At 46.6% G+C, this 13,717-nt stretch overlaps 1 non-coding gene across 1 annotated transcript; it reads left to right on the forward strand.

Moving 5' to 3' along the window:
• Positions 1-2,421: 2,421 nt before the first annotated feature.
• On the forward strand, positions 2,422-2,508 carry TRNASTOP-UCA (transfer RNA opal suppressor (anticodon UCA)). Its single transcript has one exon. It is a non-coding gene; the product is annotated as a tRNA-Sec (tRNA).
• Positions 2,509-13,717: the final 11,209 nt, after the last annotated feature.

A 13,717-nucleotide genomic window follows, 5' to 3' on the forward strand; every position in this document is an offset into this window, starting at 1 on the left:
GAGTTTTGTTCTGGGCGGCAGTATCAAGGCAGTGCATGGGCACCTGCATTCAGAATGGGGCCTTCCTGATTCAACCTGAGAGTGATATAAAATGAACCGAGTGGACACCGAAAAAATGGTGAATGCGTGCACACGCCTTAGAGCAGGGATTCTCAACGTGTGGGTCCCCAGATGTAATTGGACTTCAACTCCCATAATTCCCAACCAAAGGCCACTGGGGCTGGGGATTATGGGAGCTGAAGTCCAATAACATCTGGGGACCCACACGCTGAGAAACCCTGCCTTAGAGGGAACAGTGGAAGCAATTCTCCAGGGTCTTGAGTAGTGGACTTTCCCATCAGGTGCTGCTTGATCTTTTCAGCTGGTGATGCCAGCCACTGAACCTGGTACCTTCTGCATAATGAAGTATGCCCATCACTCTGACCTGCGGAATAGAATAGAGTGGGGGCTTACTAGTGGAGAACTGAACCCAATCCTCCACATGACATATTAGGGGTTCTGAAAGCCGGGTCCCCAGAAGTTGCTAGACTACAACTTCCATCATCCACAGCCCCAATACCTGAAGGCCATTGTGGCTGGGGATGACAGATGTTGTAGCCCAACAATATCTGGGGGCCCAGCTTTCAGAACCCCAGCCATATGGTGATAGGCAATAGCTCAGTGGTAGAGCATCTGTTTTGCATGCAGAAGGTCCCAGGTTCGATCCCTGGCATCTCCAGGTAGAGCTGGAAAAGACTCCCGCCTGAAACCTTGGAGAGACACTGACAGTCAGTGTAGTGACTGAGTTAGATGGAGAATGACTTGGTATAAGGCAGTTTCTCTGTTCCGATGGCCACCACACTAGGACCTCAAAAAGTCAGATCTGGAGCACCATTGCCAGATTCTGTCTGGTTTTGTTTTAAAGCCATTCATGGAGGAGTGAGGAGAGAGAGTGAGGAGGGGAGTGCCCTCAAGTGGTACACATAATGACATCCCTTCAGTGCAGTCCTCCGCCTTGGGTTTCTTTCCCATTGGAAGAAAGCTGTCCCTGCCTACCATGCTTTCATTCCAGCTGGCCCAACTGTTGTTTCAAAGAGGGAAAGGTGAGTTCTTGGCAGCTGGATAACGGCAACCAACTCTGGACACATTCCACCCCAGAGTTAGGCAGAGCCAGTGGCAGGTAATTCAGGAGTTTCCATCCCACCCCACCCTTTCTGTGGTGGGGATGCTGAGCCCATCATCTTCTTTGCAGCAGCCACACACATTTCCTCAAGGTTCTGTGCTAATCCCAGTAGCAGAACTGGCCCTCCTTATCTCTCTCACAGGTGCCCTTTCACCAAACAGGGCAACCATACTATGCTTTTGCTATGCGGGGAGTGGAGGCGGGGCCTCTGAATAGGTTGTTGTATCCTAAATCTACCTTTCCTGGGGTCAGCAGTTTTGGCACCTGAATAAGAACTGGAGGGAGGGGCACAGAAGGGGCAAAGTGCATTTAGGGGTGGGTACGCTGTGTCCCACACATTAGATTTCTGCCACAGAAATGGAGAGCTAAAAATGCACTAGCCTACCCAAGCACTCCCGCCCCCAACTTTGGAGCCCCCCTTGGGAGAAAGCGATGACCCATCTCCACCTCCTCCACCTAAAGAAAGGGACCTATGCCTCTAAATCCTGGAACCTGTGAGCTTGGCCCTCGATGAGCTTGCCTCTGAGCAAATGCAGAGTGCCTTTCCCTCCGTGACAGTTACTGCAGCCCGTCCCAACCCACTGGATGAAGACAGCACGGAAGGTCAGAGCGCACAAGCTCCAAGCATCCATCAGGCCCGCCAGAACATACAGAAATCCCCATAGTATACTTCGCTCCGATTCCGCGGCCAAAGTCACGCTTGCTGTTTTGCCTCCAGCCACAACTCTATAGCAAGATCCCCACCCACGACTTGGTTCTGCCTAAAGAGGGAAGGGCAGGCGCTTTAGCTCCAACTCCGCTAGGCAGAAGGACGGGCCTGCCGCTCGCCCCACGCACGCGCAATTCCAACCTGCCAGGCGACACCCTACCTTTGCTAAGCTAACTATGCCCCGCCTGTAAGCTACAGAAAAGAAGGGCTGTCGCTTTAAAACGCTCTTCTATCGTCCCTCCGAAAGCGAGCGTAAGAATAAGCCAATCACTGTCTGGTATATTTGCATAAACCGGCTTTGAGGTCCAATAACCAGGAAGCAGAAAGAACTGGAAAGATTTCAGGCTGTATCTTCAATTACAGATGAACAATAAAGCAGAATCATAAGCAAAGAAGTAAAAAAATGTATACTCAAGTAAAATATGGCGGTAATAATACGTTCCATGGTCTCAAATGTAATCGCACGCTCTTTCCTTTGCATACCTCCCTATATTCTGTAAAACTGAAAAGTAAGGAGGTTTATATATCGAAGAGACGGCTTGTTATAATTGCCCGGATGATCCTCAGTGGTCTGGGGTGCAGGCTTCAAACCTGTAGCTGTTTAGCGACAGAGTGGTTCAATTCCACCTTTCGGGCGGATCAACAAGTGGAAAGTGAATAACACAGAATCAAACATGGTTTTATAACATAAAAAGGTTTATTTTATTTTCACATATATCTCATTAGTACATATTAATGGTAACACAACAATACTGTAACAAGAAGCTCTTAAAGCTTTAAAACATCATAAAGATTTAGTGCCTGACATCCTGACTAAATTGCTCAACAAAAATCCTATTAAATTGAGTGGTCTTTTAGTTATGCCCAAGAAGTACAGCTGAGTAACTTAGTCTGGATGTCAGCCAGTGTTGTGGATGGAATCTCACTCTTACAAAACAGCAGATGAGGTGGTAAACCTGTACTTGTTTGTTTGGTTTTTATTTCCCCACATGCCTAGACTAGAGATGGAGGCTCACTGGATTGAATTATTCTTCATATATGCAGATAGAAAATTAGAAGGGAAACATCAATGCTAGTTTTCTTTGTGCAGTGTTTGAAGTTTGGGGTTGGGGTTTTTGGTTTTTTGGTATGGAAAATCATTCAGTCCAGTGAACCTGCACTAGCAGCCTAAAGTGGTACTGTCCAGAAAAAGCTTTAACTCCTCATCTGCAGTTAATGGGAATCAGGCCTAAAAATGTGGACCTAAAAGAAAAAATAAAAGCTGTTTTCTTCCGCATACTTTTAGCCTGTACTAGAAGGAATGGAGTAATGCAGTATAATTCAGGCAGGCTTGGAAAATTTGTGGCGTGCCTCGAGAGGGCCAAGAAGGACCCATATGCCTGCCTGAGGCACGAATTAGGCCCACAGTGTATAGCTGCTGGCTGCCCAGCTCTGGCATTTTATTTTATTTTATTTTATTTTATTTTATACCACCCCAAATGTATATCTCTGGGCAGTATGCAACAACATAAAACCAGGAATGTGCACAAATTACGATTCGCGACGTGATTTGAAACACATCCCTTGCATCTTTAAAATGGTTTCTGAATTGGTGGCGCACTGGCGCTCCTCCTGGCTACCTTCGTGCACTGGTGGGGCGCTCTACCTCAGCTGCCCTCACGCAACACTGGCACTCAAATGGCCCCACATGCGTGGAAGCCATGTGCGTACCAGCGTCACACGAGGTCAGCTGGGGGAGAGCGCTGCTGGCGCACAAAGATAGCCACAAGGAGCACCGCCAATTCAGGAAGTGGCAGCAAGCAGCAGAGGAACAGATCTCCTCCGTTTTAAAGGTGCAAAGGATGTGTTTCTAATCATGCTGCAAATCACACTTTGTACTCATCCCTAATTAAAATAAGGATTAAAACATTAATAATAATAATAAAAATAAATTAAAAAGGATGTCTTTCTAATCATGCTGCGAATCACACTTTGTACTCATCCCTAATTAAAACAAGGATTAAAACATTAAAACAATTTAAAACCACAATTCTAATGAAAGAACTTGAGTCAATAAATGTGTCTTTAAAAACCTTTTAAAAGCTGTCAGAGCTGGGGAGGCTCTTATTTCAGCAGGATGCGCATTCCAAAATATCGGGGCAGCAACAGAGAAAGTCCCTGAGCAGGCACCAGGCGAATTGGTGGCACCTGCAGATGGGCCTCTTTGGATAATCTCAATGGGCGATGGGGCTCATAATAATCTTTGTTTGTTTGTTTGTTTGTTTAATTTATATACCGCCTGACTCCAAAGCAGGCATCCCCAAACTGCGGCCCTCCAGATGTTGCTGAACTACAACTCCCAGCATCCCTAGACACAATTTTTTGTGGCTGGGTATGCTGGAAGTTGTAGTTCAGCAACATCTGGAGGGTTGCAGTTTGGGGAGGCCTGCTCCAAAGGCTCTAGGCAGTTCACAAAAGAAAATGTTCTCTTTTCTACACTGGGCTTAAGCTGCTTGTTTATTTAGAAGCATAACCATGTCACACAGTGTCAGTTCAGATGAACCCTCTCTCTACACACGAGGACTGGGCTGCGTTGAAAACATGACTGCAGCAATGTCACTAAAGAATAGGCCAATGCATTCTCGGCAAGCCCTTTAATCGCACGTGAGGGTTGTTCTTCTGAATCACCTCTCTGCACATGCTACAAAAACCTGTTTAAATAAGGTGTTGTGATGTGTGTAGAGGGGCGATACGGATGGACACCCCTCACTTTCAATGAAAGGACGTGCAGAGATTGCATTGACACATCCTTTACTATGTCGAGGCTGGCAGGCACATTCCCTGTCCTCATGCGTAGAGGAGGGTGTTCATCTGAACCAGCCCACAATGAGAGAAAGCTTACTCTAGAGTGGCCTAATGCTGGACTTTACTCATGACTTGCTTGCCAAAAAGATTGGCTACTGCTAGATTATAAGCAGTTACACTGGAGTTAGGTATGGCGCCGTGGGGAAATGACTTGACTAGCAAGCCTAGAGGCTGCCTTTTCAAATCCCGGCTGGTATGTTTCCCAGATCTATATCGGGCAGCAGCGGTATAGGAAGATGCTGAAAGGCATCATCTCATACTGAGTGGGAGGAGGCAATGGTAAACCCCTCCAAGAGGTGCACTAACCCCCGGACCTTGGGGACCTGGTCTGGGCCTCCAAGGTCCAGGGGTTCCTCCAAATGGTCGGGGCCAGGGTCCTCCGGCAGCTGAGCCACCCTGCGCCCGCCCTGCCAGAGCTCTGCTTTAAAAAAAAGAAGTCTTACCATGGCCGAGGGGTGGCTGCAGCGGACAGGGGAGCGAAGCAGTCCTTTCCCCTTCTCCCACCCTCCCTCAGCAGCGGTGGGGTGGGAGCAGGAGAGATGCTGACCCCATTCGTTCAGACCAGCGTCTTTCAGCAACTGCGAGGTGCTCCTGTGCAGTTGTGATCAGCACAACTTGCGACGATCTCTAAACTGTGCTGGCCTGCCTCGCAATTGCTTAGAGACACTGGCCTGAATGGATGGGGCCAGCATCTCTCTTGTTCCCTCCGCTGCCGGGGGGGAGGGGGGAAGAGAAAATGACTGATCCACTCCCCCCCCCCCCAAACAGCCACAGTTTTTTTTTTTGGTTGTTTTTTAACTGAGCTTTGGCAGGGCAGGCCCCTCAAAGGAGGTTGGGGTGGCCTCACGCAGGGGGGACTCGCACAGAGAGGCCTCACGGCTGGGCGGTCCGGGCACCCAAATTACCTTGGTACAGCCCTGACCCCTCCTGTCTTCTACTAAAGACAGCCACAGGACTCTGTGGTCGCCAGGAGTCGACACCGACTCAACGGCACATTTTACCTTTACTTTACTGTGGGAGCCAAGATAATTTTGGCCTTTCTCTGAGATGGCTGTGCATAATAATATGTCTCATGATATACATTCCTATGAAGGAACAACCTAATAAGGGCAGCGAATTGTTAACATGGAAAGTGACCCTATGCTGCGTTCATTCAAGAAATAGCTGGTATTGCCTTTTCTCAACTATTGAATTTAGAATAAACTGGTTTCTCACTGGCCTACATGCCCATATTTTCTGACTCTGTGGCACTCTTGTTTCACATAGGATCTTTCTGTGCGTGTGTCTGACATTTGTATGACTTTCCCACAATGCAACTGAGAGCACTGTGCATTCCAGATGGCTATTTAATTTGCACACTTCCATCTGTTTCTGCAGATCAGCACGTCTGGGGCCACTGCCCATAATGAACTTTTTGAGTTCAAAAGCGCTATGGCAGGCCTTAAACACTGAACAATGCGAAGTTTGGCGATGGGGTTTCATTGTCTCCAGAGGTAGCTCTGGAGAGAAGGCCTTTGTTCCACAAGTTACCGACTGAGAAGAACAGCTAATCTTGATGTCAGTTTCATAAATGAACATAATGAGTCCTTTTTAATGTGCGGTTAGAAAATGAGCATGCTGTTTGTGTCTGTCTGGTGTTTTTATTCACAAAACAATTTGGGATTTAATCTAGGCAATCAAATTCTTAAAGTCTATTCAACCACTCCCAGCCTGTAAACAACACATAAATAGGGGGTTTGTGTGCTTTCAGCTAAGTTTGAACTGTACAGCAGGCCAAGCTGCCTTGATCTGCTTTTAGCACTGCCTCTGCAACATGGCAGCAGGACATTTCAATATTCAGTGTCGATAGAGGGTTGTTTTTTTTTTAGGATCAGACCTTTACAATGCAATCCTAAGCATGTTTACTCAGAATTAAGTTCATACGGACATAAGAACAGCCCTGCTGGGTCGGGCCCAAGGCCCCTCTAGTCCAGCACCCTGTTTCGCACAGTGGCCCTCCAGATGCCACTGGAAGCCTATAGCAGGAGTTGAAGGCATGCCCTCTCTCCTGCTGTTACTCCCCTGCAACTGGTACTCAGAGGCATCCTGCCTTTGAGGCTGGTGGTGGCCCTCCAACTAGTAGCCTTTGATAGGCCTCTCCTCCATGAGTTCCTCCTCCTCCACAAGTTCCTCTGTGTGTTCAACTTTTTCTCTAGTGTGTTTAGGACTGCAACCTTAGCTTCCTTGCGCATGGAGTAATTGTAGAGGGAGTTGCAAGCTATGGGAGAAATTTTCAAACAGTAGTGCTGTGAGGATTTCTCTAGTAGGTTCATGCATAGTCATAGTATTGCATCAGTGTAATATTGGCAGATATTACCATCTATTGTCCAGGTGCAGCACAATCCTAAGGGTGTTAAGAAGTAAGCCCTACAGAATTCAAGGGGATTCTGGACTGGGCCTTCTCTATGTCTGCCCCAGGGCTTTGGGATGCATTTCCTGCCAAAATAAGAGTCTCTCCAGCTCTGGCTGCCTTTAAAAAGACCCTCAAGGCACACTTGGTTTCTCAGGCTTTTAGTTGAAAGTATTTCTGCACTGCTTTGTTTTTACTCTGTAACATTGTTTTTTATTCTGTTTTTTATAGTTGCTGTGTTTTTAAATGATGTGCACTGCCTAGAGATACACATATCAGGCGGTCTATAAATATTATAAATAAATGAAATTTCCAAGGAAGTGTGCTTAGGATTGCAATGTTATAAGTAATGTCAATACTGGGGGGTGGTAGTTGTTTTGGGGGGGGGGGACACATCTGCTATGCAAAAGCTCTCACAATGCAGATTAGTATCTTATCTATATTTACGATCAATATATGTATTTATGACACTGGGGCTATGCTTCTAAAAACACCCTTTATTTCAGTTTGACAAATAATTAAGAAACTTTTCTTTCTGTTATGATCTACTCAGTGCTGATTAATATAATCACAAATCAGGCCGGCTGCATAGCATGTTCAATGTATATTACAGCTGCCTCAGTGACAAAATGGCCTTCTGAATGCTCCATTGCAAGACCAAGCCAGAACAGAGTTATCTTCTTTTATAATCATCTTGTTGTGGGCTGAAAATCTGTCTGTTTGGGTGATGGAACCATCACATTATACCACCTTTTTGTATGGCTGGTTGTAATGTGTTGTGTGACAATTTAGATTTGTCACATAGGAAAAGGAAGCAAAATGTGGGCTTCTCTGTTCAGTTTGTGAACTGTTTGCATGCAGGTGACTGAAATATGGGCTGTTGCATGCCTTGAAAGGGTGCCTCTAGCCACCATAAAGGAAGAACCAGTTCCTTCCTGCAGAGCACAGCAAAGGCAAGTCCTGGGATATCTTTACTGAAGGTGGTCATATCTCCTGGGTGCTTTCCAGACTGCGCAGGAGGAAGTGGTGTAAAATCCCACTGCTTACCCTGATATTTTGAAGCTGCCATTGGATTTTACACCACTTCCTCCTGGGGGAGAGAGAGAGAGAGAGAGAGAGAGAGAGAGAGAGAAGAAGAAGAGGAGGAGGAGGAGGAGGAGGAGGAGGAGGAGGTGACTGCAGCTTCCCTCCCCTCCTTTCCCCCCTTCTTGGTGAATTTGTGCACAGGCACGAGCTTCCAGAAGACTCAGGAGGAGTTTGCCACTGGCGTGTTCTCCAACCAAGCCTTGCACACACCAGCTGCTAATGTGGCCACCGGGTTGGCAAGCAGGGCCTTCCGACCCTCATAAAGGGTGATGGGTTGAAATCGGCAGCTGTCCTCAATCGGTGGCTGTTCTTCCTCTGGCCCCATCCTACGATTTACACAAGATCACCTGGCTCTTGCCCCCCTCCCCCAAAAAAATGTTTTGGCAAAAATTAGTCTGCCTCTGTGCAAGCCACACTTCTATGGCTGCAATCCTATGCACTCTTACTTGGGAGGAAGCCCATGTAACTAAATTGTTTACTTCTGAGTAAACCCAGCAAGCCTGCAAACTGTTCTCAAAATGAAAATGCACAATTTTGTAATGCACATACAGCGCTTTAAAACTTGAAACATAAAAATAAGATCTGAATGCCGGCTGTGGCTGTGTGAATGGTACCTTGCTGTTCCCGTATGCAAGACAGTGTCAAAACCCAGATTGTACAAACTCACACCAAGCCTATACGCAGTGAAGCAATTTTAAGTTGCCGTCTGGAAAGCACCCTGGAGAAACAACAGTGAAAAAAATATCCCAGAGCAGGTGTTCTCAACCTTGGGTCCCCAGATGTTGTTGGATTGCAACTCCCATAATCCCCAACCACAACAGCCATTGTGGCTGGAAATGATGGGAGCTGTAGTTCATCATCAAAATCTGGGGACCCAAGATTGAGAACCACTGCCCTAGACTGTGTGAAGAATACAGAACTAAGGTTGCCCTCTTGAATAGAGCCTAAACATGTTCTTAATATGGTTGGCTTTTGTATTTGTCTGTGAACACAGTAGCCTCATTTTACCCAGGACTGCCCTGCCATGAGACAGGGTGAAGCAGGTTGCTTCAGGTGGCAGATTGTGGCTCAGTATTCAGGGGCATCCTGGTACCCTGTCCAGCACCCTTGTCATGGATGGCCTGCAGAGGAAGGAAGGTGAATTGCAGTCCCCCGTCCCCCCCGCTCTCTAATAGAAAAGAAAAGGGGAGATATTTGAAAGAAAGAAGGAACCGGGGATGTGATGTTAATAGAAAACAAGTTGTTCTAGTAAGAACTAATCTGCCTACTTTCTTTTAACTATCCATACAATTAGACTAAATTTGGCCCAAATCAGTAAGGCACGAGGTGGAGCTATCATTGTCCAAAGGGGTTCAAAGAACCCTGGTCACCAGTGGGAAGGGCCGCCGAAACCCACAGGGGGGCCATGACTCAGGCTCTGGAAGCTGGCAAGATGATAGCACAGAGCTTACTCGGCTCTTCGGAGCTCGAGGCCAAGCCCCTTTTGCGTGTGTTGCAAGGGGGCCTGGCCTTGAGCTCCAGAGAGTCGAGCAAGCTCTGCGCTGTCATTCCTTGAAGCAGCTATTTCCCTTTCTCTCCCTTTATGGAGGGAGAGAAAGGGAAATAGAGGCTTTCAGGCAGCAAATGCTGCCTGAAATGAAAGGGCCAAGCTGGCTTGGGGCTGGCCAGAGCCTGGGCAGTGGAAGTTCGCTTGGGGCTCTTCCAGATCCCGAGCCACGCCCTGTGTGCATGACGTCACGTGCATGGGATGTTGCTTGAGGGGCTGCCAGGTGGGGCCAGACCCAGACCACCATCCGTCTGGCTCTGCCACTGGTTAGGCAGCTCACAAGTTAGTCCACTTACACCTCAAATGTTCATGCAGCCACCATCTTGAATTGGGGTGGATGACATCATTACAAACTATGCATCTGAGATGTCTCTATGTGCCCCTACAACTATACAAAATTTGGTCCAAATCAGTTCCCACGCGCATCTGAAACATTCACATGCCCACCATCTTGAACTGGGGTGGATGGCATCACTACAAATTACACCCTTGAACCATCTGTGTGTCCCTACACCTGTAGCAAATTTGGTTCAAATCAGGCAGTTCACAAGTTAGTCCACTTGTGCCTCAAACGTTTATGCATCCACCATCCTGAATTGGGGTGGATGACTTCATCACAAACTATGTATTTGAGCTGTCCCTATGTCTCCCTACAACTGTACGAAATTTGGTCCAAATCAGTTCCCACTTGCACCTCAAACATTCACATGCCTGCCATCTTGAATCACGGTGGATGACATCACTACAAACTACACCCTTGAACCATCTGTGCGTCCCTACACCTGTAGCAAATTTGGTTCAGATCAGTTAGGCAGTTCACAAGTTAGCCCACTTGTGCCTCAAATGTTCATGTGTCCACCATCTTGAATTGGGGTGGATGACATCATCACAAACGACACCATTGAGGTGTCTCTATGTGTAAATCCCTGTGTGTCCCTCAACTGTACTCAGTTTGGTTCATATTGGTCCAGGCATTGTGAAGTTGATTGGACACACACACACACACACACTGCTGGGTGATCTCATAAGTCTACTGGAAAGTAGGCTAAAAGAGAAAGGTGAAGGCATTGAGAGTGCACCATTTGGTGCTCTACTTCAGGCAGCAAAATATCATGATTTAACTTCTACATGCAAATGGGCATGAAGGAGGAGGAAGTAGAGGAGAGGAGGAGGAGGATTGCATCCGCTGACCTCTGTGCATTTGCTGGCCTTGCCCTGGACCCACCTTTGCACATTTTGAAGAATGAGAACAGGGTCCACAGGCATACAACTGTTCATATGTAGGACTGGACTCGTGATCAGGAATCCTGGCATAAATATGGTTCCGGATCACGCAACAGCCCATTATGCATAAACAATTGGATATTCGTGGACCATGTTCTCACCTTCTGCTGAATGAGCAGAGATTGGGGCAGGGTCAGCAGGCACAATCCCCTTCCCTTTCCACAATTCTATGCGTAAAAGAGGGCTAGTGCAAATGCAGCCACTGGTCAAATATACCAGGGCTTTTGTTTGATTTTCTTAGAAAATATCTGCCTCCCTAAAAAACCCTTCCTGAATGGCTCACGAGAATTATAAAACACATAACACTACAACAAAATCATGTTTAAAACTGCAGAAGCAATGAAAGAGGGTCATAAAACTGAAAGAGCCAATAAAATCATTCATTTAAATGCAGATAAGTAACATATTGTATTTTATGGCCAAACAAAAAGGTCTTTGCCTGGCACAAGAAATACATCAAACTTGGCACCATGCAAACCAATCTGGGAAGGACTCTCCATATATGAGGTGCCACCACTGAAAAGGCCGCCCGCCTCCTCTGAATAAGGATTGGGTGAGCTCAGTTTTGCTTTTGTGGGTAATACATTCTTGTGAACAAACCATTGAAAGATCATACCAAGATTATCATGTCTCTTGGGGTAGAGCACAGGCTTACACTCCCAATTCTGGGTTTGAAGAAACAATCCAGCCTCTACAATGAGAATAGTTAGGAAGGGGACCTATTCTCTATGGCCAGCCTAGTACAAAAGGCAGACTGAGCTGCTGATGAAACGAAGGGCTTGGCTGGGGTGCATCAAATGTGCTTTACATGCATATTCCTGAACTATGCTATGAAAGTTGAGGGATAATACAGCGTTTATGTTTAACTCTTACACGGATGATATATTCTGTGTGAACCATGAACAGCGCCCCCATTTTCTGTGCCCCTTATGTGCTTTGAGCATGTAATTACTCAAGTATTCAGCACTGCACACTGAAACAGTTATGGGCTACTCCTTATGTTAACACAAAGGGACTGAATCATTTTAAAAGTGGTTAACATGCTATCAATGGATTCTTAATCTGCAGAATAGGAAAACACTGTTTTCAATTTTTCAATGGAATGAAAGGATCTCACATGGTTGTCTAAATGGAGATACAGTGTGGTGTGGAGGATGTGTTTGTGCTTAGGGCGAATCGTATGGGTGACATCATCACTTTGTGTGCATGGGTGAGTGTATTCTGAATCAGGGATCATGTGTGTCTGGGGGAGTGCGTATGACTGTATCAGCGGACTGCGCACATGTGTATTTGTGTACATACAATGATACTCTCGATTGTGCCATCTGCAAGGACTGGATCTCAGACTCCAGGACTGCAATGTGCAAAGCATCTGTTCAGATTGGATCATCACCCCTATTTGGCTGGGCTGGAAGGAACAGAAGAGACTCTGAAATGAAACCTTTTATATTAGGCTCATGCTATGTGAGGGAAGAGAAATAGAAAGGCTGCTTTTGTTGTCCTCTGATCTTAGGGTGGGTCACTCTTAATCTACTGATGCAGAAGCTTTCTAATTGCCCATATTGCATGGGACAACAGTGAAATTAAGGGCTGGGTGTGGGGGAGGGCTAGGGGCTGGACAAGTCAAATGTAATTATCATGCCATGTGTATTTGGAGGCCGGTTTTGCCCCAGATGTTAAATGGAATAAACAAACTAGTAAGAGTCGCATGAAAGGAAAGCTACTGTAGAAGAATACTACTCTTCATCAGAAAAACATGGCAGATCAAATGTTATAACAGGCTCAGTTGTATATCAATTCAAAAACAAAATCTATATTGTAAAAAATGGGAGACAAATTATGAGATGTGGATTTATTTTATTTTAATAACTGATTTTTAGATTTATATCGAGCCTTTGGCCTACTGGCCCTAACAAGAAAATCATACGTAAAGTGAAATAAAACAGTGAAAACCAATTAAAAATAAGTCAACAAGCAGATCAGAGACAGTCCAAAACCAAATGCTGGTCTGCAGCAACCAGCAAAGTACACCACAATCCTGATGGATCAGACGGATCTTCTCTTGAGTTTCCTCCTAAAGGCTTGGAGGGAGGGAACAGTCCAAACCTCGTATGAGAAGGATTCCAAAGCCTGGAGGCTGCCACTGAGAAGGAATTCCCATGTGAATGGCACACAAGTTGCAGCAAGTAATGGCACAGAGAGCAGAACCTCTCCTTAATGGGTGGGCAGAAACATGTGGAAACAGGCGGTTCTTAAGATACCTGGGGCCAGTGTTCCCTCTAACAGGGATTCCCAGCTGTTGTTGACTACTACTCCCAGTATCCCCAAAGCTTGGGGATTCTGGGGGTCATAGTCAACAACAGCTGGGAATCCCTGTTAGAGGGAACACTGGTCCTGATTGCCAAAATCTGTGGGCTTGCCTCATGGACTGAGCCTCCACTGTGAAGACCAGCTGATCATTTTACCCAGGACTTAAAAGCGACTTTTCTCCTTTTCTTCTCATGCTGCTATTTGCAGCCGCATCCTTTGCTGGTGGTAGGAGGCGGGCATGCTGAGATTCTCGGGAGGTGACGGATGCGGTCCAGGACCCACGGCTCGAGGGGGGCGGTGCAGAACCGCCGGCCGAGTTGTGTAGTAAATCTGCAAAGGGAAACATCTGTTTAGTGCCCTGTCAGGACCTCTGCTGCCGGCCAATAG

This window comes from Hemicordylus capensis, chromosome 1 (genome assembly GCF_027244095.1).
Source record: "Hemicordylus capensis ecotype Gifberg chromosome 1, rHemCap1.1.pri, whole genome shotgun sequence".
Taxonomy (NCBI): Eukaryota; Metazoa; Chordata; class Lepidosauria; order Squamata; family Cordylidae; genus Hemicordylus; species Hemicordylus capensis.